The sequence below is a fragment of the Cnephaeus nilssonii genome (assembly GCF_951640355.1).
Source record: "Cnephaeus nilssonii genome assembly, chromosome: 23".
NCBI classification, from domain to species: Eukaryota; Metazoa; Chordata; class Mammalia; order Chiroptera; family Vespertilionidae; genus Cnephaeus; species Cnephaeus nilssonii.
This window is the reverse complement of record NC_137094.1, coordinates 12584287-12609546: the sequence shown is the minus strand read 5'-3', so window position 1 is coordinate 12609546 and position 25260 is coordinate 12584287. Positions and strand designations below refer to the sequence as shown.

Sequence of the window (25260 nt, the reverse complement as noted above, 5' to 3'; positions counted from 1 at the left end):
CTTTGCTTTACTCTGGGAAACAGCCCACGCCACTCTGGCAGGTGGCACTAGCCCTCGGGACCACACGTGCTTGGTTTTCACTGTCACGTTGCAGCCAGCCTTGACGACCAACTTGGCACCTCTAGAAAGAGTCCCGGAGAGACGGACCAAGCTCGGGGGGGATGAGCAGGAAGAGCCCATAAACCTAGCCAGACCCCAGCTCACCTGCAATTTCTGATTCTCACCATCCATCACAGTACTAACCCTTCCTAATATCAGCAAGATGCCAACGCCGGAGGGATCCAGTGGCCAAGACAGTCTTGTGTCCTCACTCTGGCCTTGACCCACGGAACACAGAGAGTAGAACTTGATCCTCATCCTCACTCATCTCTGCCCACCCCGTCCAAGAACCTGTAAACAAACCCTGCTTACTCCAACCCTAATAATAGGCCGTGCCGTATTGAGAGCTTACGAGGGACCAGGCCCTTCCATCACAGATGACTAAGCTTCACAACACCCCTGAGAAGTGCCCATTATTCTTTTCAACAGATGCAGAGACAACACTCAGAGAGGTTGAATAACTCGCCCCAGTCACGTGTCCTGACATAGCAGAGTCTGAATTCAAACACAGACCCACTCGACTGTTCTCCTAAACCAGTGCACTTTCTTCAGATGCCAGTGTGCTGTTTTCAGGTAGTTTGAAGACAATTCAGTAACTTCCGGTTGCCCAAGGGCAGAAGGCTGGGGTTCAAGGGTGTGCTATACTTGCTCGCCCCAGGCTCACTCTGAATGCCCTCAGTGACCCCTTCTGAAATTGAGAAGGACCCAAATGTTCCCTGAGCCGCCCTGGTGGGGATTAGCCTTTTGGGGACTTGGGACATCAAGCAGGCTTCTTAAAAGGGGAATTGAGGCTGTGCGGTATCATTTTATACCAGAGTCTACAAAGGCTGAAGGAATTTGGTTCTAATATTAACAGCTCCAGGTGTCTCTTGCCAGAAAGGGCGACAAATGTCCTTCCTGAGCTAGCACATGGCCTTGGCGTATAAGTTTATGGAAGGAAAAGATCCTACCAAGAGATGCAACAGCCATGGCTCATGAAAACTCTACAAGGAATGACCACCTTCTGTAAAATGAATGATTGGTACATGTTCCAGGAGGAGGGCAAGGTCCCTGCAGCCCAACCCAGGCTTCCTCTCCTTCTCCTCCATGATGAACTCACTACTCCCCGTATCCAGGGGTCTGTCTGCCCTGAGCATCCTTCTTGTTTCTCCACTGGGTGCTCATACTCACAAATGTGCGAAGTCTGAAGACATCATCTCTCAGTGCACACATTGACTCCCCATCCTGAAGAATTTTGAATTTCAGATCCTCTCTGAAATGGCCAAAACAGAGAAGAAAGAAAGTGACCCTTCAGGACCCAGCAGGATGGAGTTATCATGGCGCACCATCGGGTATCTGGAGTTAGGATGTGAAATCGGGCTTATTCCGTCCATCTTCCCAGAAGGCATGCTTTAAACAGGGACACGGGGGTTGAGAAAGCCCCAGTGGGGACAGAGGTGCCACCACTAGCCCGTGGCCCCCCCCGCTGTCGGGATGTGAGGAGTAAATGAAGACTGAGCATGTCACTTCTGAGAGACTGCCAAAATCTGTGTCATCCGTGGAGTTCTAGTTTGTTGTTCTGTCTCATCCACATTAACGCTCCCTCCATGGGTCTTGTAAAACCAGGGCTCTGTGCACACCTCCCTCCCAAGCTGGGCAGGCCAGCTCCATGGCATTAAATCAGTCATGACCCAAGCTGATTCTGCTTACAAATGACTTTCAATTAGCATGCAGCAACATGGGCTAAGGGTTCCAAATAGATCAGTTCAATAGCTGCCTTGTGAAGAAATTGTTTCCCATGGGTCTCATTTTTCTTTCTTTTTTTTTTTTTTGGTCCTTTGTGTTGGGAAAAAAATTTTATTTTTTTCTGTAAAAGATGACTCCTCTGTAAAACTATGAAATGATCTAATTAAAATACTGGGCTTATGGCAATTTAAAAAAAATTCTCTGTCTGACAGTCATTATCCACCAGATTTTGAATCATGAAGCTCACCTTCTCACCCCAACATCTTCCTACCGGGAGAAGGCACCTACCACAGGTTATTATGACCTAAATGTGTGTATATGTAGCCCAAGGATTAAAAAAATATAGCCTCGGTGCAGGGTTTAGGGTCCTGAAAGTAATCACAGGGTGAAAACAATGAACATTAAAAAATATATATAAATGGTTAGGGCAAAAGTAGGTTTACAGTTATTCAGATGGGAAATAATAATATAATAATAAACTCGTGTACTCAGAACTCTAAGCCTATTTTTGCCGCACCCTGTATAAGCTTAATGTGTCATACAATTGCAGAATAATCATTTTCCTAAGCATGTAAGTTACAAAGCACTCCTGATCTCTCTCTCTCTCTCTCTCTCTCTCTCTCACACACACACACACACACACACACACACACACACACACACACACACACACAAGAGCCTTGTCTTAATCTCCTTTTGAGAAACTTGAGCACAGCTCTGATGCCCCTCTGTCTGGGTTGTGTTAGCAGCATCCTAGAGAGAGTGGACTGTGTCTGGCATTAGTAAAATTCAAAGTTCATCCTGGTCTGCTACACCCCGCCCCTGTTTGTTTGGGGGAGCATCTGTCCATGCCCACCACTCTCAAAAATGCTGAAATACACACGTGAAGATTTCTAATACAGTATGGCCACACTCTCTGCCTTTGGGGAGTTTAATGGCTTCAACATGAACAGCAGATTCAACATTCGGGAGGCAGTGCGGTGCAGGGCAGGAGTGAGTGCTGGGAGCAGGCAGCTGAGCTAGACGAACTCGGAGGGGGTGAGCTTCGCGGTGGCTGAAGTGGATGGCGAAGTCACGAGAAGGGTGAAGACGGCCCAGGAGGCTCCTGCTTACACAAACACAGCAGAATGGGTTCCAGCACTAGGTGATACCACAGATTCAACGAAAGGAGGGCAACCCAAAACCTCAGGTACCTAAGCTCCTGTCTCCAGGTCAGACAACGTCGGGGTGTCCAGACAGGACACGGGGTTGAAGATGAGACCGAGCGGATCTCCACTCTGTTCTCCAGGGGGAAGAATTCGCCCGTGTCACTGTTCCTTTAAACGAGCATCACACCTGCTCGTCCTCTCGGGCAGGGGATTCATTCGTGCAGAGCTGGCAACGAGAGCCCTCGCGTCCTCAGAGGACCGTGTTAGATGGCAATTCTCCACTCGTATGGCGTTGGGTTCGGACCCGTGATGAAGATTTATGGAAAGCGTAAAACACTGCTACTACCATTACATGAGAGAACCTCAAACTGAAGAGTGAGTGGCAGGGGAGAATGGAGAAATGATACGTCTGCCAAGCGTTTGAGTCTGCGTCGTATTGGAAGACAAATTGAACACATCTGACTGTGAACATCCATGGCCACAGAGCGGGCCTGACAAGAACTGCTTCGAACCATCGCAGAATCAGAGCCATCTGCCCCCTGTGATTCAGTGGTTCTATAAAGGGGTCGCCTATCTAACAGCTCCTAGAGGCACATGGTGCACTCAAGGGGATGGGATCACGCCGACGAAGTGGGAAAGCCATCAACAGGTAGGTTCGCCATTGAACATCAGCAGCCACTGCTTCCCGAATGACAGCCCCCTGGAGAGTCCAGCTTTTAATTCCAGGTAGTTTGCAGGTGTAATTGCCTCGTAATTGCCTGAACACACGTAGCAACAAGGTGTGTTTACAAGTCATTGGCCATGCAGTAAATGGCCCACTCATTCCCATCCCTCCCAGCCAGCTGCCTTGACAGGGGGCTGAGCGTGTCTGACACATTTCTCTTCAGCGTCTCCTGGGAACTCATGTCTACTTGTGTTCTTTCCGAAGGGCATTCTAACCACACCTGGAGTCTTTCGTTGGCTCCTCTGCTCTGTAGACCTCAAGTAAACTTGACTTTTAAGCAAGTATGTGAAATGGTCTGTCAACATTCTGAGGTTTGTGCACTCATTTCTCAGTAGTCCATTAATCAGTAGAGACCTAAGCTAAACCGAGTGCTGAGTAGGCGATGTCTGCCTGTGTCCGTGTGACTTTAGCATGACTGGTGCTTCAAGGAGACTTTATTTGGGCTGTCTCATTAGGGCCAGACATAAGCAAGTCATTGAGTAAGGACCAGTCAGATTGGAACCCATTAGAAATTTTCACTTTCTGTGATGTTGAATGTGACTGGTCGACTATGTGTGTTTGATGGTGAATTGTTTCTTGCCAGTGAAACCCATTGCCTCTGGGGCATCAACATGTAGGCTTGCCATTGAACATGAGCGGCATATGGTCTTTACAATTAGGTTAAGGCTTGGGGGAAATGGAATAATGGGTGAAAAGCTCAGAGAAAGGTTTTAAGTTTCTGCCTTTTGCAACTTGCATAACTTACTTCTATTCATTAGGCCATAGCTTCTCTATCCAGGAGATGATGGGTTTGAAAAAGACCAGTGGTTTCCATAGGATAATATTTGTGAAGTCCTGGAGTTCATATCCTACAAGGTCTGGTCCCTTCTTACCTGCCCCAACAGGCCAGCTCTGCTTTCATCTGTCTGGCATACTGGCCTTCCGAGTTAGATTATTATTGTTAACTAGAGGCCCGGTGCATGAAATTTGTGCATGGAGGGGGGTTGTCCCTCAGCCCAGCCTGCACCCTCTCCAATATGGGACCCCTCGAGGGATGTCCGACTGCCCGTTTAGGCCGGATCCCACGGGATCGGGCCTAAACGGGCAGTCGGACATCCCTCTCACAATCCACGACTGCTGGCTCCCAACTGCTTGCCTGCCTGCCTTCCTGATTGCCCCTAAGCGCTTCTGCCTGCCAGCCTGTTCACCCCCTAACCAATCTGCTGCCAGCCTGTTTGCCCCCAACTTCCCTCCTCTGCCTGCCTGGTCACCCCTAACTGCCCTCTCCTGCAGGGTTGATCACCTCCAACTGCCCTCCCTTGCAGGCCGGGTGCCTCCCAACTGCCCTCTCCTGCTGGCCATCTTGTGGTGGCCATCTTGTGTCCACATGGGGGCAGGATCTTTGACCACATGGGGGCAGCCATATTGTGTGTTGCAGTGATGATCAATCTGCATATTACTCTTTTATTAGATAGGATACAGGCCTGGTACAGGGGTGGGGGCCAGCTGGTTTGCCCTGAAGGGTGTCCCTGATCAGGGTGGGGTTCCCTTGGGGCGTGGGGTGGCCTGAGCGAGGGGCCTGTGGTGGTTTGCAGGCTTTTCACGCCCCCTGGCAACCCAAGTGGAGGCCCTGGTATCTGGAATTTATTCTCCTTCTACAATTGAATCTTTGTAGCCTGGAGCGGAGCCAAGCCTGGGTCTCCCTCTGTGGCTGGCAGCCATTTCTGTTGGGGTTATAATTGAAAGTTTGTAGCCTTAAGCAGGTGAGCCTGGCCAGGGTGTGCGGAAAGCTTTGCTTCCCCTGTTGCCGAGACAACCCTGGCATGCTCTCTCAAGCTCCATTCTGCTGCCATTTCTGTTTGAATTTGTTTACCTTCTATAATTGAAACTTTGTAGCTTGAGTGGAGGCTTAGGCCTGGCAAGGGCAGGCAGAAAGCTTGGCTTCCTTTGTTACCTAGGAAACCTTGCTCTCTGTGGCTGTAGCCATCTTGGTTGGGTTAATTTGCATACTCGCTCTGATTGGATGGTGGGCGTGGCTTGTGGGTGTGTCGGGGGTATGGTCAATTTGCATATTTGTCTATTATTAGGTAGGATTAAAAAGAAAGTGTCTTGAAATTGGGTTGGAACACTGCTGGACTAGATCACATGGTCACTCTGGGTGGTTCTTACCTCCTTTGGAGCTTGAACTTGTACATCAGGTGTCTAAGTTTGTGAGGCCCAGAGAGCAGGTGCTGTAAGAGAGGGAGAGGAAGAAGAAGGAGGAGGTGGAGGAGGAGAAAGATAAGAAGAAGGAGGAGGAGGAGGAGGAAGAAGAAGAAGAAGAGGAGAAGGAGGAGTAGGAGGAGGAGGAGGAAGAGATGAAGGAGGAGAAGAAGGAGGAGGAGGAGGAGAAAGAAGAGGAGGAGAAGGAGGAGGAGGAGAAGGAGGAGGAGGAGCAGGAAGAGGAGGAGGAGGAGGAGGAGGAGGAGGAGGAGGAGGAGGAGGAGGGGAGAAGGAGCTCTTGGTCTCCTCCCTATAGTCACCCTGCAAGCACACAGATTCATCCTGGCCGGAGTGCAGCCCCACCAAGGTCAGCTTGGCTGCACTGCAGAGTCCACTGACAGGAAGCCTTAGAGCTTAGCTTCTTGGTACCCACTTTGGCTCCTGTGTGTCATGATCAGGACCTGGAAATGGTCCCTAGGTAGTCAGGTAACCCTAGACTCATACTTGCACTCCAGTGGCAGAGGGTGGTTAATAACCAGGTCCTGTAGGAAGCAGAGAAGCCAGAAGGCCCATCCCCACCCTCTCCATACTGTAGCATCGGGTACTGCTCACACACCATCTCTGAGGGACCAAGGTCAGAGCCTCTGAGAGCCCAGCATGTGACCGAGACATTTACAAAAGAGGCTGTTTCCATGATCAGACACAACTAGGTTGGACGTTGGTAGGGCTCTAACGTAGTCATTTGATCCATCGGTGAACCGCAGGAAAGAAACCCTTATAGTTACAGACAAAATAAGGAGTTGTGTTTCGGATGTGCAAGCCCGCGTCATAGCTGAATGAAATTTGAGATGTCACTGGAGTTAGAAGGTGACAGCATTTCGCTGAAGACAGTCCTGCGGGGTGTGGAGGACTCCAACGTTGCTCGCCTTCTCCTTCCTGTGTCTGCACCTCCGGATCAGAAAGGACTTGCTGTTGCTCTTTCCCAAGGTTGTTGTGCAGTGTGTAGGGTATTTGCTGCCCTTGCCCCCCCGCCCCCCCGCTGTCCCCCAAACAAGGGGCAGCATTACCCAGAGTTCTTCCTTCTGCACGGAGGTCACTGTGGCTCACACACACCCACTGGCTTCAGGGGCCCTGGCTCAGCGCCTGGCCAGCGGACAGACAGCTGCTTTTCCCTTCCAAACAACAGCTCAGACTAGACCGAACACGACGGGTCATTCTCCTCCTTTTGGGACTTGATGTCCTGCCAAGACCTGAAGAGAGCGCCTCCTCGCACGCGGGTATCCCCCATGCTCCCAGCCCCCCGCTTCCCCCAGGAACCTGTCCGCACTCACCTCGGTGCCAGCCTTCGTTCTTCGACACCGTGTTCCTCACAGGTCGATGTGACGGTAAACACTGAGTCACAGCCAGGGTGTAAGTGCTGGAGGAAACCATGCGGTGAGAAGATGACTTCACAGGCCGAGGCTGCCAAGGGGAGACGTTAGACATCACAGCTGACAGGCGACACAGCAGGGAGACAAAGGCACAGCGAGCCCTTAAAGACCATCTTGGAGAAGGAGCCGCCCTCTGTGGCCCCACAGGGCCAGGCTGTGGGAGGCCAGCCAGGATTAAAGCCACACGGGGCCCATTGATGACGCAGGAGGGAGCCGAATCCCACCCCCTGCTCTCTGAGTGGTGATGATGGAGAGAACCTGCTTTATCAGAGGATGCTGTGCTGGCGGCGAGGGTGGGAGGGTGCAGGCTACTGTAAAACACATTCGGGGGTTCTTGAGGTTATCTGAGATTCCCCGAAGAACTGCCCTTAAAAAGAGGAAAAGGAAGGTGAGTTGCTGGGGTAGACTGTTTAAAAAAAAAGAGAGACAGTAAAGGAATATTACACATGGACTTTGCATCCTGACAGAGGAAGAAAAGAAAGCTTAGTGGTGAGGACCGTATCCCATTCTGTACAGTTGCAAGACAATTGCATTATGTAGTGCTAGATGCAGTCATACTGGGTGCATTCACACTGGGTCCATCGCACACTAGGTCCAGTTTACCTTCTTCTCAAAGTACTAGCTAATGTAATTAGATTAGAGAAAGCAATCATAGCCCAATGGCTATGAAAAAAGAAATGAAAGAAATATTATTATGCAGGAGACATAATAATATGCTTGGGAAATCCTAGAGAGTTCATGATAAAATAACTCAATAAAAAAATTCAGCAAGACAGCAAGATAGTAGGTCAACATAAAAACGTTAATAACATTAACACATACAAGTACCCAGTAGAGGATATAAGGAATGAGATAGCTGAATTTACAGTAGAGAAAAGGGATACAATAAAATAGTAATAAAATGATATCTCATTAAAAATATGTGTGCACATAAACTTGAACATGTTTGTAGCATCTTCATTCATCCGGTGCCCATCCACTTGTTTTATGGATGAACAGATTATGGCTTATTTATACAATGGGATGCTACTCAGCAATAACAAGGAATGAATTAGTGACTTGTGCAACAGCACAGATGAATCTCTGAAGCGTTTTGCTAAATGAAAGAAGCTAGACTAAATGACTACTTACGGTTTGATTAGATCTACATAAAATCCTAGCAAGGCAAAGCTAAGGTGACCGAAAGATCAGTGGACCCCAGAGGCCACGGCTAGGAGGAGGGGATTCATTGCTAATGGGCATTAAAAAAAAAAGGAACTGTTTTATAACTTGATTGTAGGGGTGGTTACATTACTGTATACATATGCCAAAAGCTCGTGGAATTATCCATCCAAAATTATTGGTTTTTAGTATGCATAAATTATACCTTGGAAAAGCCCATTTTTAAAAATAACTTGACGGAGTAGCTTGCTTTCTAGAAGCTCAAAAAATCAGCCAAGGACCCTGGAGTGACGCTAACATGGAAAAGGAGTGTCTTTGTGCAAAATAGCCTTGTAGGGAGTAAGGATATAAACTAGATGTTTTCAGGCAGAAAACTCGGAAGTCACCAGCTCATTTCGCCTGGATTTACAGATTTGGAATTTCTCAGCATCCCCGGTAACGCTCAGATTAAAGTAATGGAGAAAGTAGCGAACAGCATGCAACCACTCTCCTCACATTACCGCCTACTGTTTCCTCCATTTATCTTCCTCCTCTCTGCCCGATGAGCTTCTGCTGTTCATTCACTCAGCAAACATTTACTCATGCCTGCTGTTTCACAGACTTCCCTGTCAAGTCCTCCATGAAGTTATCCACAACTTCCCTAACGAGGGTTAGTCACTTCCTCCCTGGCTTTCCCGGGCGTCTTATTCACGCCCCCATGACACCTCTCGCCTATGTAGCCATGATACCGCTCTCTCCTCGTCTGCTCTGTAGACTCATGATGCTTCTGCTTGAAGGACCAGTCTTATCCACCTTAGTGCCGCCAGTGCCTAGTGCTCTTCGGATGTTGACTGATGACAAATGAGTAATGAATGGAAACAGAGGGGAGAATGTAAACATAGGAGCTCTTACTGCCCGGGGAGGCAGCATGGCTTTGTGGTCAAGGGCACAGGCTTTGGCAGCTGACTGCCTTGGCTGTCATCCTGGCTCTAAGATGGAGTGGTGGTGGGCACCCACTAGGCAAGGTCTGTACCTAAGGTTATCATCACAGTACCCACCTCGTGGCATCACTATGAGGCTTAGATGAAAGAATCCAGAGTAGGTATTTAGAAGATTGTCAGGCATGTAGTATGTGCTCAGTAAATGGTAACTATTATTGCTCATTCCACTTCCCTTGTGAATTGGATTGTTTTGGGTAAAATGTTTGTGCACTTGGGGGGTTTAGGGTGTAGGGAACAGAGAGAAATTTAGATTTCATTCCCAGTGAGAAGCGGAGAGGATATGTTAATAGATTCTATGCTTTGCCCTCGTTCTTCCCAGCTAGAGTCAAGCTACATACACCTCCCATGTTACTCCCTCGCCTTATAAGGACTCTGGGCAACAAAAAAGATGCTGGAATCTAGCCACGTAGAGCAAAGCGGGGATTCTCTAGCCCAGTAGTCGGCAAACTGCGGCTCGCGAGCCACATGCGGCTCTTTGGCCCCTTGAGTTTTTAGCAAAGGCCAGCTTAGGAGGACCCTAATTAAGTTAATAACAATGTACCTACCTATATAGTTTAAGTTTAAAAAATTTGGCTCTCAAAAGAAATTTCAATCGTTGTACTGTTGATATTTGGCTCTCTTGACTAATGAGTTTGCCGACCACTGCTCTAGCCAAAGAAAATATAGTTGGAGGGTAAAATATGTCATCAAACAGGAAAAAAAATCTTCATTGTTCTTGTAAAAAAAGAAAAAGAGTGGATTTGAGATAGGTTCTGCTGTGTTAATGTCTACAATATCCATGCGATGAATGACCACTTTTAGAGAAGGAGCAGCAATTCCTAGTCCGGAGACGTGATTTTGAGACAATGTAGGTCATCTTAAAATTTTGCCCAACTTCTCCATAGAGTCTTTTAAAAAGTGCTGAACAGCCCTGGCCAGGTAGCTCAGTTGGTTAGAGCATTGTCCCGATACACAAAGGTTGCAGGTTCAGTCCTGGCCAGGGCACAGAAAAGAATCAGCCAATGAATGCATAGATATGTGGAACAACAAATCGATGTTTCTCTCTCCCTCTCTTTCTCTCCTCTCTCTCTCCCCCCCCTCTTTTCCTCCCCCCCCCCATTCCTCTATCTAAAATCAATAAAAAAAATAGTTTTAAAAAGTGCTGAACAAGCTTTCTCTAAGGATCCCTCCGACACCCACCTCAGCTCTTTGTTCACGTCCCACCATTGATAGTGTCTAGTCCCAGAATGAGTCATTGAGAACATCCACAGAAACAAGGGAAACCATTTGTCCTGATCCTGGATGTGAGAGGAAGAGTCAAAACACAAACTGCTGCCCCAATGCATGATGGGAGCACCTGGGGAGCAGTGCCCAGGTACAGGAGGCTTGGGAGGAGATGCAGGGAGAGAGGCGTCACCTGCAGAGCAGCACGCAGGGGAATTTGGAGAACTCCAGGGAAGCAGAGCCCAGACTTGTTCATATCTGTCCACCTGCCTGCTTTTCTCTCCTAGGATCTCTGGCTTTCCCTGAATTTCCCAGAATTGGATTTTCAGTTTCCCTCCATCTTCAACTTCTCTCCCTCTCTCACTTTGTAATGAACCGAGACTGGCCTTGATGGGATAGTGACAGAAGTTTTATCCAGTGCGTCTCAAGGTTCGGTGTTCTGGAGTCAGGTGCTGGCCAGTCTCCTGTTGGCCCTGCGTGTCCACTCGCCACCTTCTCCATCCCGCCCTGAGAGCCTCAGGGCTGACCTGTGTGTCTCTTGCCTCTGGCTTCCCATGACAGTCAGCCAGTGCGAATCCTGGCAGGAAATGGGTGGTCAGGACCAAAGACAGAATGGGGTGTGTCCTCCCCTGGCATCCTCCCTGTGGGGCCAGCAAGGGCTGGCTGATCCCTCCGTCAAGGATGTCTTGTCCGTTGGCCATCCCCAGACAGCCCCTCTCCTACAGATTGCAATCACCCCTCTTTCTTCATGCCCTTCAAACCTGACCCAACGTTGTTACAAGACAGAGCACTGTATTTTGGGTTCCCCCTCACTCTGGCTACCTCTTTGAAAATGGCCCCTTTATGAAACGCCCCTAGAATTATCCTCACTCGAGTGTGTGGTCAGTTTCCTACAGGGACATTGACGGCACAAATCCACAGGGAGCTGGTTTACGATTCAGCTTCCTGGCCATTGAGGGCAGACACTGTGGATGATGAGTAGGTCCAGAGGGGGATTTTTAACAAGCACCCGATTCTGACTCCAGTGGTCCAGCGATGACTTTGAGAGAGACTCGGCCAGATTCTGACCATCAAACTGGACACGGTCCAGAGTTAGTCAAATAGTAAGGAAAATGCAGCCCTCTTTGTTCCCATTGTTCCAGTGCCTCTTCTGAGAAGTCCACATTTTTATGAGATCATAATGAGCTAAGTTGGGAAAGGCAGGGGGATTTCTAAACGGAGCCCTGGCAAATGTGGGAGGGCTCTGGAAACCAGGAAGATAGAACTGGAGTATCAGCATTATGTGACCGAGTTTCTCAACACCTCATTGATTTATGCTGGCGTGGACTACCTGGAGCCCAGGGCCGCTGAAGTTTGTTTGTATTGATTGCACCATCACTAGTAAGATAGGGAGATGCAATAGATGGCAGAGGCCCAAACCCGAAATTGAAAGAATGGGGTTCATGCGGACCAGCCATACATGCCTCTAGTCCAACCCAACAGGTGTTAATTGCACAGTGTTACAAGGAGGCACTCCGCCAAGGAGCAAACCCAGGAAACAAGTGAACAGGTATCAGGAAAACACCGGCGGGGACCAGCCTGGCACACAGGGAACATCCAAAACCTCCCTGGATATTGAAGTGGCGTGGACGCAACCATTTCCGAAGCTTGTCCTGATTTGGACACCCCAGGTGCATTCTTGGAAGGTGACTCTTTCAGATCTTTAAGTTAATGTTTGAGTAGGCAACAGGGTGGACAGCAGAAGACCTGGAGAAGACTGATGCTTCTTCTGGGAGCTGTCACCTCCTCTTGCTTCTCCAGGAACTTCTTAGAACAGGAGCTCAGAAAGTAGAAGGGGCTGCACCCCTAGTGTCGGCCCTACAAGTCTCCAAGCAAGAAGCCCATCATGGATGTCCCTGCGAGATGACCGAATCTAAATCCTGCTCTCGCCAAATCATAGGCCAGAAAAGAGCCCCCCCCAATAAACGAGCGCGCCATGACATGAGGGGAGCATGTGTCTTCCTGGTGCTCTGTTCACCACTATAGACCTATGTGGATGTGCTGTTACCTTGATCCCATGCAGCTCTGGGAAAGCAGAGCCCAGGGGAGAGAAGATGGGTTGTAACATCCAAACTCTTGGTCCAAATCTCGCTTCTGCCATGTACTTTAAGAAAGTTATTTAATGACTAGAGGCCCGGTGCATGAAATTCATGCACTAGTATGTGTGTGTGTGTGTGTTTGTGGGGGGGAGGGGAGGGTCCCTCAGCCCAGCCTGTGCCCTCTCACAGTCCGGGACCCCTTGGGGGATGTTCAGGACCTCTCGCTCCTTACCGCCCACCTGCTCGCTGCTCCTTGCCACTCGGCTTGCAGCTCCTTAGCGCTGCTGTGGAGGCAAGAGAGGCTCCCACCACCGCTGCTGCACTTGCCAGCCACGAGCCTGGCTTCTGGCTAAGGAGGTAGCTCCTACATTAAGCGTCTTCCCCCTGGTGGTCAGTGCGCATCATAGCGACTGGTTGTTCTGGTCATTCTGCCATAACGGTAGCTTAGACTTTTGTTATATAGATTCTGATTCCTTGTTTCCTCATTAGCCAAACTAATGAGACTAGGAACCTCATAAGAGGATGCCATATTATTGTCATATTAATCATATTAATATAACCACAGCACAGCAACTATCATGTAGTCCTAGGATCTCAATAAATGAGAGTGGTCATTCCTGCTGCTCTTCTGGAAGCCCTAGTGAAGCCGTTTTTCTTCCTGTTTGTCCACCTTCCATGTCGGAGACACTGCAGCCCAAGGGACAACCTTGCTTCCAAGGAAACGCACAGCTTAAGCGTGCAGCTGGCCTGGGCCTGAGGCACAGGGAACGATCGTTTCTGAGATCCAGGTTCCGGGGGAATTGGTTTCGGCACGGGAAAGAGTTCCACAGTGACTATCACACCTCCCACTGGTTCGACTTCAGTTTCCTGGGCACCAAAGACTCCTCCTTCTCCAGTGGAGAGTCAGGACAGAAATATAGACCCAGTCCATTGGAAACCCAACGGCTCTATATGAGGGGCCAAGATAAATGGGCAAAGCCAAGCAGCTGGAACACACAGAGCTCCTTTGCCTCAGCTCCCCTGGTGGGATGTTTTAAAATCACTAACTCAATCTATTTCCTGGGGTGCTGGTGTCATGTGTGACTCTTAGTCATCCCAGTTGCCCTTCTCGGACATACTTCTTGAACGTCCATTAATACATCCTGCGTCTACTGAACTGAATCCCTTATTGATGCCAGTTCATTGCTTGCCTACCCTAAACCACTATCTGGGCCTCTGTAATAATCATGTCTCTGGAATATTTGCCACCTAATTATACTAGCAGAGCAATTATGTCTTATTATTAGCATCAACATTCATCCATTCATCCATCCATTCATCCATTCATCCATTCATCCATTCATCCATCCATTCATCCGTTCATCCATCCATCCATCCATCCATCCATCCATCCATCCATCCATCCATCCATCATCCATCTTATGGGTAATTTGGGGCAAGGGAATGTAGGTGCGTTTGGGAGGTATGGAATATAGACGGCACAAATATTTGAATTTTCCCAAGATAATCAGAACCTTCTCACCCTTCACAAAATCAGAGACCTCTTCCATATTCTCTCCTCTTTCACTCAGTCCTGTTAATCATAGCAAATAACGTTCTCAACAACCAGTCCCAGTTAGCCAGTAACTCTAGTCGAGCAAGGCTAATTGCTTTCCTCTTTAGAGCTCTGGTGCCTGCCTGTTCCAGGAAAGGGGTTGTTGAACTCGTAGGTGATTTTACTATTCGCAGAAGTAAATATCCAAATAGTCATTGAGAAGTCTCAGCCCTGTATCTAACGTTGGCTCAGGTAGGAAAGTAGGACGTGTCCCCAGGGAGTCTACAAAGCATGTACTCCTAAAACAGGTACATAGCAATAGCAAGATCTGATTAAATACTAAAATTAGTCATCTATATATTATGTGTATTTCTCAGCCCAAGCTGTACATTAAGGATGGCCCGGGAAGCTCTAGAAAACCACAGATGCCTGTAGCTCACCCACAGAGATTCTGATGCAGTCTGTCTGGTCAAGGCCTATATTTTTTAAATATTCCCCAGGTGATTCACATGAGCATGAAGGATATGAATCACTGTAACAAGTGCTGAGGAGTATAATTTAAAAGGGAGGCCAGTGAGAAACCAGAGTGGGGAGAAAAACCTCCTGGCACAGTCGGACCTTGGGTTGAACCCTGAATCAGAGAGAGGATGTGGATGGACAGCGACGGAGAGGGGAGGAGAGCCTGCCTGGGAACGGGGAGTGGAGACGGTGTGAACTGGGGGAGTCGGAAACCAAGCTGATAGCTATTTGAGGAGTGGCAACCACATATTAGAGGGAGGGTGCAGAAGTTCATGGCCAGCCCCGTCATGTCCCACCCGGCTACACGATGGCAGGAGGAGCAGCTTAGTGACAAAAGGAAGGGGGACACAGAGGGGAAGCATCTTGGCCCACAAGCCTGGGAAAGAATGTCCCTTAGTTTGTGCCCACAAAACAGCAGTGGGTGGCTATGAACAAGGCCTTGAAGAAAGACTGAGACAGAGAAATGGCATGCGTCTTAACTTGAAGATGCCCTTGTTAAGACTCTAATAGGAAACAAGTCCCTGGGTGTTGGGCCCCAGATTCTTGGAACTGTGATTCCGAGAACTGCTGCCCCTTAAGAATTGAGCGTATGTTCCCCCTGACCTTCCTTACTTCCCAGATTCCTCAAGGGCAAACTCTCTTGCCTTTCTGCTTCCTTTCCAGGGAGTAATAAAGAAGCTGGATGGGGTGGGCAGTTGGGGTCATTGGCGGTAGAGTGGTGAACGTTCAAGAAGATGAACCAAAAAAAATCATAAAAGAAAAATGATCTAAATGGAGGCTAAGGGGGTAAATATGCCTGAATCCTACCTGTTAACATGGAAAATGAGGTAATAAACAAGAGGTTACCCCACATGGCCAGGAGAGATTGTGAATGGTAGGCATCAAGTCTAGTAAGCTCGCAGGGAGGGTGCTGTCATTGCATGAAGGATTTTAACAGTGTGTGGCAGGGGGTGGGTGGGAACAGATCCCCAAATGATGGAAAAAACAATTCACCAGAGCAGCTCAAGACATTGCTGATTTTGTCTATGTCTCTATCCAATTGAGGGCAAGCAAAGAGAACCAACCAAAAAAACGATTTTAACAAAGAACTTACAAAACATTAGAAGGTGAGACCCCCCCCCCAGTCCCCAGGATCATGAGCCATACGTCTGTGTCAGTCTGCCTAACAATGGAGCTATTATTAGAGGGGCAGAAATAGCAGAGAGTAAAGCCTAAAGATTTTGCCCAGAGGCGTAGCAGACAGAGGGAGCAGCCGTTTCCCAGGAAAGCAAGATGATTCCCATTTCACTCATCCAACAAAACTTTTCCAAGAATGAAGCCAGACACCCTCAGCGTATCTTGGAGGGAGCTGGCATCCACGGGGATGCCAGCTGCTGCCGCGTGTGTGGGTGCCAGAGCTGCTGTCTGCGGGCTTGCCAAGGTACACTCCCATGTCGGTTTGGGGCAAGCAGCGATCTAAATTAAGTTGATCGTCTGGGTCCCCAGGTCAGATCCGATGCTCCCCAGGCCCTTGTGGTGAGTGCATATTACGAAAGTCCTCGATAGGGAGATCCACGGATCCCCGTAACTTCAGGCCTCAGCCCCCTGACCAGTTTGATCTTGAGACAGAAAGTACTCAAGTGGGTTCAGTACTTGCCTTCCCTCTGCTCCCAGCAGTGGCCCCTCAGTATCGAGTCATTATCCCAAGAGGACTGCACCAGTGACCTCCAATCACTTAAACGTGTCTCCAGGCACGAGATGCCAGTCAAAACCAGTCAGGCAGCAGAAAACCATCCATTTCAGCAAAATCCCATTATTCTGTCTAGATCAGCATTTCTCAGACCTTGGTGTGCATCCTGGTCACCTGGGTGGCTTGTTACACTACGGGTTGAGTAGATCTGACGGGGGGGGGGGGGGGGGGAGGGGGCGGGGGGAGCCCAAGTTCACAAGCAAGGCTGACACTGCTGGTCCAGGGGCCACACTTTGAGAACCACTGGCTAGTGGCAACATCTGGATTCTTTCTGATTATTGCACCCTGATGCCCTGCTAGTCTCAATGCAGTGTTTCATTCACTCCCCTGTTTCATTCATTCGCTTTACAGCATCGTATCTCTTGCAAGTTGCCAGGCAACTGTGACCTATTGTTTGAACAAACAACGTTAATATAAATCTCACCATCTTCCCATCACTTTTATTGGGGACGTGTGTCCAGGCAAACAACTCACGTCCTTGCCCCCAGTAAAGTGCGTGGAGGGTGTTAAAGCCACACAGTATCTTTAGAACAGTGGTTCTCAACCTTTCTAATGCCGCGACCCTTTAATACAGTTCCTCATGTTGTGGTGACCCCCAGCCATAAAATTATTTTCGTTTCTACTTCATAACTGTAATTTTGCTACTGTTTTGAATCGTAATGTAAATATCTGTGTTTTCTGATGGTCTTAGGCGACCCTGCTAGCAGTTCTCAACCTGTGGAGTCTAAGACCATCGGAAAACACAGATATTTACATTACGATTCAAAACAGTAGCAAAATTACAGTTATGAAGTAGAAACGAAAATAATTTTATGGCTGGGGGTCACCACAACATGAGGAACTATATTAAAGGGCCGCGGCGTTAGAAAGGTTGAGAACCACTGTTTTAGAAACTTGGGGTCTCCCGTGGCATTTCCATTTAGATACACAGACACATGTAATAGGATTATAGATCAGCTTCATTTAAGATAAAGTTTGCTGGAGGAGATTAGAATTGCTCTCTGTGGGACATAAATTAGGTACAAAGCAACCAAGAAATTGGCTCTCTAGAAAATTCCATTTCCAAAAGGTTCTTAACTGTGAGCTCCTTACCAGTTACCTTCACTGTGTAGGTGCCAAACACATCCCAGGGGGTAGGACACGTGCACTGGATTTTTGAGATGCCTCCCCCAAGATGGAAATCCACGAAGGCTCATCTGACATCTCACGAGCATCAGATGTTTCTCCAAACTTTCTAACTCTTTCATTTATTCCCACGCCTGGAAATGGACATCTTCCCATTCCTGAAAACACATACATTGGGATTTCACTTCAGATAATGGGTCAGTTGCCCATTATTAAGTACATTTGATTTCCGTCTTTTTTTAAAATACATATTTTTTATTGATTTTAGACAGGAAGGGAGAGGGAGGGAGAGAGAGATAGAAACATCAATGATGAGAGAGAATCATTGATTGGCTGCCTCCTGCATGCCCCGTACTGGGAATCGAGCCCACAACCAGGGCATGTGCCCTTGACCGGAATTGAACTCAGGACCCTTCATTCTGCAGGCTGACACTCTATCCCCTGAGCTACACCAGCTAAGGCTGAAAGTTGGTCATTGTGATATATGATTATAAAATTAATGTCATTGTTTTAAAACTTGAAAATCATAAAAATATAAATAATAAATAATCCTCTAAAATCTCACAACCTGGAACTAACTAATATTAACTTTGGAAACCTTCTTCCCATCCTATGTGTCTATAGATGTGTGTGTATATATTTACTGTAATTGTAACCATATTGACTATAAAATGTTGGATTCTGTTCATTTTCCTTTTGTCATGGAAATTTCAAGTCATTAGCAATTCTTTGCAAGCATCTTTTTCATGGCCACCCATTAACAGTCTCGGTTTAATTGCTTCTATTGTCAGCTGTTAGAGTGTGTCTAATATTACTTTTTGAATTTAGATATATATGTTTCTAGAGAAATATTTTATTTAGAATCTGTTTAGAATTTGGAATCTGTTTATTGAAGTCGTTAGGTCAAAAGATAGGAACGTTTTTTCAGCTCCTGACAACTGTTTCCTAATTGCCTTCCAGAAAGTTGTCCTGCCATAGGCTGACCTGCAGTGTGTGACAACACCCTCCTCCCAAAACGTGAGTACCACCTTTTCATTTGCTCCATAAAACGTGTTTGCATTTCCATCGGTTGTTGTTGCTTTCCTCGGTGAGCTTAAACACGGCAAGTTTCACCATCGTTGGCACTCCTTTCTGTGAAGTGTCTGTTCATGCCCTTTGTCCGCTTTTCAGTTGGCATCTTGGAATATTTATTATCTATCTGCATGTGCTCTTTATACATGAAGGATATAAACACATGGTAGATCATGTCCCGCTGTAAAAATTCTGGACAAGCCATAAGGAGCAAAGAGCAGGGCCATTTGGGGGATGTTGTTAAGTATTTTTCTAAGATATAATCTTTCCAGACTATTCCATGTCCCGTGATTAACGTAACCCGTTGCCTCTTAAATTACTTATTCCTGTAAATGATTGTGGGATGACCCTCTACGTGTACACGTTTTCTTCCGTCATTGGGGTGATATGGCTGGACCAACGGGAGGGAGATCTTGAACACGGCGGATTTATTTTGCTAAGTTGATTTCTGAAGGATTGTGGTAATGAACACTCCGGGCAGCGGGCAGAGAGGACTGATAAGTTTGTTCTTGTGACTTCCTCAGTGTGTGGCGTGTGGGGAAGGAGTAACACCTGCTGATCCTGGGTCCCTGGGAACCTGTGTGTGCGGGACATGTCGGGGAGACTCTCCAGTCTCTTTTGGGGACGTTGTTGCCCCCCAACTAAAAATGAAGCACTGAGGACACACTAGATGTAGGCATATAAAGTACCTCTTCCATTTACACGTCAACTTTCCTCTTATGAGACAACCAGGAAATGAACTTTGCATAGGAAATGAATCAGAAAAGAGAGCAAAGATGAGCTAATCTCTCAAAATATGCCGTCTGGGAGCTCCAGGGCAAGGACAGAGGGGTGTCCACCCAACCCGGGCATGTAACGGGGGCCAAGCCAACCTTTGCTCCGGTGAAGGTGACATACTGCTGGTCCTCTCCTCTCGAATCAGTAGCTCTCTTCCTTTCTTCATTTATTCTTTAATTCACTTGACATTAATTGAGCCCAGCCGGCGTGGCTCAGTGGTTGAGCGTCCACCTATGAAACAGGAGGTCATGGTTCGATTCTTAGTCAGAGCACAGGCCTGGGTTGCGGGCTCGATGCTCAGTAGGGGGCCTTCAGGAGGCAGCTGGTCAATGATTCTCTGTCATCATTGATGTTTCTTTCTCTCTCGCTCTCCCTCTCCTTTCCTCTCTGGAATCAATAAAAATATATTTAAAAAATTAATTGAGCACATGGAGCTAAGAGCTGTAAGAGAAAAGGGGGTGCAAAGGTGAGGGGCTCCCAGTCTAGTGTGTCTTTGATGGATTGGAATAGGGACAGATCTCAGACACACAAACAATCCAATATGACCTCGTATCAGCGAAGAGTAGAGCAATGATCTGGGCATGAGTCTCTGAAAGTCTTCTCAGGTGGGGACACTTGTAAGCTGTGGAGGCCAAGTCATCTTTGTCCGGGCAGAGGAAAAGGGAAGGGCATTCCAGGAAAGGCACAGAGAAGTAGACGGGTCTCACAGGTTTGGGATTGTGGGAGCAAATCTATGGTTGGAGGTGGGGACGTGGGGACAGAGAAGGGCAGGCCCACAGGGACAGGGAGTGAGGCTGTGAAACGAGTCTTTGTGTTCCATTAAGAGGGCTTTCACCAATCCTGTGGGAATGGGGAAGCCAGAGAAGGACACGCACATGATCTCCCCTTCTGTTATAAAAAGCTAACTGGGCGCAGAGTTAATGGGGCTGAAAAACAGGAGAGCCTGGGATGGGAAGTGACTAAAATCATGACCTAAAGTTATGAGACCACGACATCACCATGCATGGATTTTGTGGTTCAACATATTTTTGAGACAGAAGCAGCAGGAAGAAAGTATACGGCAGAAACGACCAGAAACCACAGATGAGCTCATGGCAGACAGAGATGGAGCTTGACGCTGTCATTGTAGGGGATGAAACGCAGCCAAGATCATTCCAAATATTAGAATAATGTCATTGTCATTCCCTTACCTGTGACAGCTGCCGGGCCATCGTGATCTATGATCTTCTCTGGGCCTTTCATTAAGTCTCCATCACTGCGCTGCCTTCCCCACGCACTGCCTCAGGGGACATTGGAGATTGGAGTTCGAAAAGGGGAGTCCCAGAATTAGATAGTCTTCCTATTTTCTTTCTTTCTCCATTTTCGAACGGACTTCAAACAAAGGGTTGGTGAAGGATGAGGTCTTGGAGCCCTTTAACCTTCAGCTACAAGATGGGCTACCTTTTCAGTCCCCAAGCACCCAGCTCAGAAATCTGTCCCTGTTCCTTCATTATTTGCAAGTATATATGTGTGTGTGTTTTTCTTGTAAACTCCCTGGTAGCAGGAAGAGTCTTATGCCTGCTTGGGTGAGTCTTATGCCTGGGCTCTCAGAAAGTTAAGAGAGGGGTGAAGAAGCTTTGGGGGATGTTCTGAGAGCAAAGATATCAGTAGTCATGATGCAAGGAGAGCGTGTTGAAGTGCAATCAGGCAAGGAACCAGGAAGTTCACTGAGCGCTCCGGCCACGTGAAACCAGGAAGTGGCCTTTAGCTCATCATCACTGAGGATGAGAGGACAGAGATGACACCCAGAGAGAGAGACTAAGTGGCAAACGTCACGGTGAGAAGAGGCATTCTAGTTTCTTCTTTTCTCTTTGGATCACGTGCCCTCTCGGGTTAGATCTCAGTCCCCGGGCAACTGGAAAACAAGTGAAACATTTAATTCAGGACTTGAACACCTTAGGTAGGTACAGGTTTCGTGTCACCTAGGTAACACACGTGATTGACGGAAGTGAACGTTCTCCTTTTCACCGATGAAGTGACTCTGTGGCCACATGGTACTTGTGAATTGCCATCTCTGTGATTCGCTCTGCTTCCTGGCATCTGATCTTGCCTGGAAACTTGAAAACATCACGTCTACCTCACCAACCACCCCTGCCCCCAACGATGACCAGTTGTGGGCCTCTCATACCTTCATATGTTCACAGCCTTGGACGCCAGCCCATGTGCCAGCCAGCCCGCCACTGTTCTTCCTGACAGACGCCTGCTTCGTCCTTGCTCACAATCTGGGCTGGCCTTCAGGTTGCATTGGGTGTCACTCATGCAGGGTTGCTAGGGAGGAACACTGCACCTCCATACAGGCCCCCATGAGCAGTTTCCAGGGACCTCCCATGATGCTCTAGCAGGTTCCACCATTGCATGGACGACTCCCCCAAACCAAGCTGGATACCTTCTAGGACCTCAGGACATTTCACAAGTCCCCTACTGCTGACGTTTCTAGACTTCTGCCACCCACTTAACAGATATCTGTGTGACCTCAGGGCTGTGTCCCAGAATGGCTTACACTGCTCTGAGATATCCCAAAGTCATGACAGAAAGAAGGGAAGGTCTGGAGACTCGGGGGACAAAATTCCCTGGGAACATTGGTTTCTCCACCCCAGGGGCTCCAGAGCTGAAATCTGCTACCTTCACATGCCTGCCCAGTGTCTCATCCAGTCTGGACGCATTTGCACAAAGGTGACCCAGTGACCCAGGGTCACTCTCCCCCCTGTTCACCGCCCCATCCCCCGCTCCATGGAGCTCACTAGGAAGCTCAAGCAGTGAGCAGTTGCTCAAAGCCTGAGCATATTCAATGGAATGACATTCCCCAAAGGGGTTAAATGACGGAATGACATGGACAGAGAGCAGGCTCTATGACATGTACAAGAAGGAAGTTTTCATTTGAGTTTTATTCAGGAATGAGTTGTCCTTTCCCAGGCCTCAGTGCATCGATCCAGCGAGGTAGGATCGATGAGACTGAACTTCCCCCAGCAAGCAAAGTCATCTTTCTGGGATTCCAGACATTTCTGGTATCAGACACACACACCCCCGCCCCCCCACCACCCCCGCATCCAAGGCATTGATGATATGACTGACAATTCTTTCATTGTCTTGTGGTAAAATACACATAACAAACTTTACCATTTTAACTAATTTTAAGTGTATGGTTCTGTGGCATTTACTAAATTCCCATTGTTATGCAGCCATCATCACCCTCCATCTCCAGAACTTTTTCATCTTCCCAACTGAGTCTCTGTACCCCTTAAACACCAACCCCCATCCGCCCTTTGCTCAGCTCTGGCAAACACCATTCCACTTTCTGTTTCTATGAATTTGACTATTCAAGGCACCTCATAGAAGTAGAATTATACAGTGATTATCTTTCTGTAACTGACTTATGTAACTATCAATTCTTTTAAATATTATTTTTCTTTTTTAAATACATTTTTATTGGTTTCAGAGACGAAGGGAGAGGGAGAGAGAGATAGAAACATCAATGATGAGAGAGAATCATTGATTGACTGCCTCCTGCATGCCCCCTATTGGGGATCAAGCCTGCAAAACCAGGCATGTGCCCTGACAGGGGATCAAACTGTGACCTTCTGGTTCATGGGTTGATGCTCAACCACTGAGCCACACCGGCAGGCAGGTAACTTACAATTCTTAACCAACGTTTTCCTCAGTCGATTTGTTTGTGTCACGTAGACCCAGGTGTAGTCTTGGGGTTGTTAGAGGTCCAAACCTCCCTTTTCAACAACATAGTCTACCAGTAAGCCAGCCAGGATTTATCGCATTCCTACCACATGTTTAGGAGAGGGATGGATGCCATGAGAAACAGAAGAACTCTGAAAATGTGTCACCCTTCCTGCCCTTAGGACATTTCTAACTCAGTAGCTCTGGAGGCTAAGTGAACACACATACAATAGCAGGAAAAAGCAAGCATCCACATGGAGGCAGAGAATCACACACTTTCACACACGGGGGACATCTGCCCTCAGTACCGCATCGGTGTTGTAATGCGGACTTTGAAACAAGTGGTACGAAGACGATTTCTGAAACATCGATCCTTATTAGGCAAGTTCGAGTGCATGTAGGGACACAGCATTCAGTGAATTCATTGGCTTTTGGAAATTTTCTACTTGGGTCAGTGGTTTGGGGGAACTTTTTATTTAAAAAAAATCTAATAAATGCTAACTATAAAAGGATTTTTTTTTTTTTAAAAAAAGGGAAGTAGGAACTTAGCTCAGACGTCTATTTCTTGATGTGTCTATTCACTTTGGATATCTCACTGCATCCTGTTACAAAGCAGTCAGCTATTTGCCATCTGGAGCGAACAGCTGTAGCTTCCTTCCGAGCCAAGCTCAACATTTTATGATAGAGAAATTGGCCTATTGTGTTGGTCCCTTGCTTTAGCATATCTTTGGCCGTAGCTAGACTAATCAGAGAAGGAAACGAATTCTCCTGTCCCAGATCCTAGCTGGGTCAGGTAAATCCAAGTGACAGCACGTGTCTCCTCTTCACCAAGTTAGCGGCACCTTGCCTTGGCCAGCCCTGGACGCATCTTAGCGGAGACATCTGTGCACAGTGTATTTCACGAATGGGCTCACATGTTTGAATATCCACGGGACTTCCTGTTACATGTGTCGGAGTGAATGCAAATATTTATCTCTGCTCTTTTGGAAATTTTATTAAAAATGACCGTGGAAAGAAAGAAAGCTGAACATGGACAAGAAGAAATAGAACAGGAAAGATGCTCTTAGCAAATGAGAAATGTCAACAAAATTTGGAAAGCTGAAAACGGATGGATGAGTAGTACCTGATTTATTAGAGCGGAGGCAGAATGTTGAGGAGGGAGGCGTAATAGTGCTCATGTTCTTCACCTTAGCAAGACAGCAGAGAGTAAGATAAGAGGGAGGTGAATGATAAGTGAAGGTGAGTAGGTTTGGGGACAGTTTTCAAGATTTATGGAGTCCCAGCATGCTGAAGAGTTCTAGAAACTGTTGCTCACTGAATTTTTCTATAGTACAATTTATCCATTTCAGAAAACATTACGTGAATGCAAAAACAGCAAACAATAATTAGAACTGCCTTGAGCAACCTTTTGTAGTCATTTGCCAATAAAGCTATTTTTTTTTACAAGTCTGTGGTATGGCACATTGATAATGGGTTTATTTAATGAGGTTTTACCAACCATGTTATTTTCCTTAGAAAAACCCAAACCCATAATCATTGAAGCTCGTTCCCTCACTTATTCATTGTGTATCCACGCTTGTTTGAAAAGAAGTTGATTCGATTATGACAGTTTTTCTAGAAAATGGAGCACTTAATGATACCTTTACATAGCTAGTAACCAATTAAACTGGGCTAATATTTCAAATCTGTTTCCTTGAATCAAACGTACTACATGGGATCATTATTGTGCGTTTTGAGTCTATCAGTAGGTCATTCAAAGCCACTGGTGTGCTCACTTGGCCTTTGTCGCCGAAGACCAATAAAACCAGCCAGAATGACCTTTGTCCTTTTCCCCTGGCTTTTTAGCCAGACCATAATCGGACTTGTCACCTGACTCTCCAGCTGGGGGAAATAATCATAAATCAGCCTCATCAAGTGCTATGAAAGAATAGCAGCAACAATCACGGAAGTGGTTCCCAAGACAACCAGAACCTGCCAGTCATTCCATTCATTGTACATTTGAGGGCTGGCTATTTCTGAGATGGTATGTCAATTAGTCTTTGCTCCCCCCCTCCCCTGATGGAGTCAG

The 25260-nt window shown here is 47.4% G+C and overlaps 1 protein-coding gene across 3 annotated transcripts in view; it reads left to right on the top strand.

Annotated features, from left to right (window-relative positions):
• DUSP10 (dual specificity phosphatase 10) overlaps positions 1-25260 on the top strand; it is a 267948-nt gene that overhangs the window by 172408 nt on the left and 70280 nt on the right. For all 3 annotated transcript variants that reach the window (XM_079763710.1, XM_079763711.1, XM_079763709.1), the window contains exon 4: positions 18597-18653. The gene's annotated coding sequence lies outside the window, so the exon portion shown is untranslated. The remainder of the gene's footprint in view (positions 1-18596; positions 18654-25260) is intronic.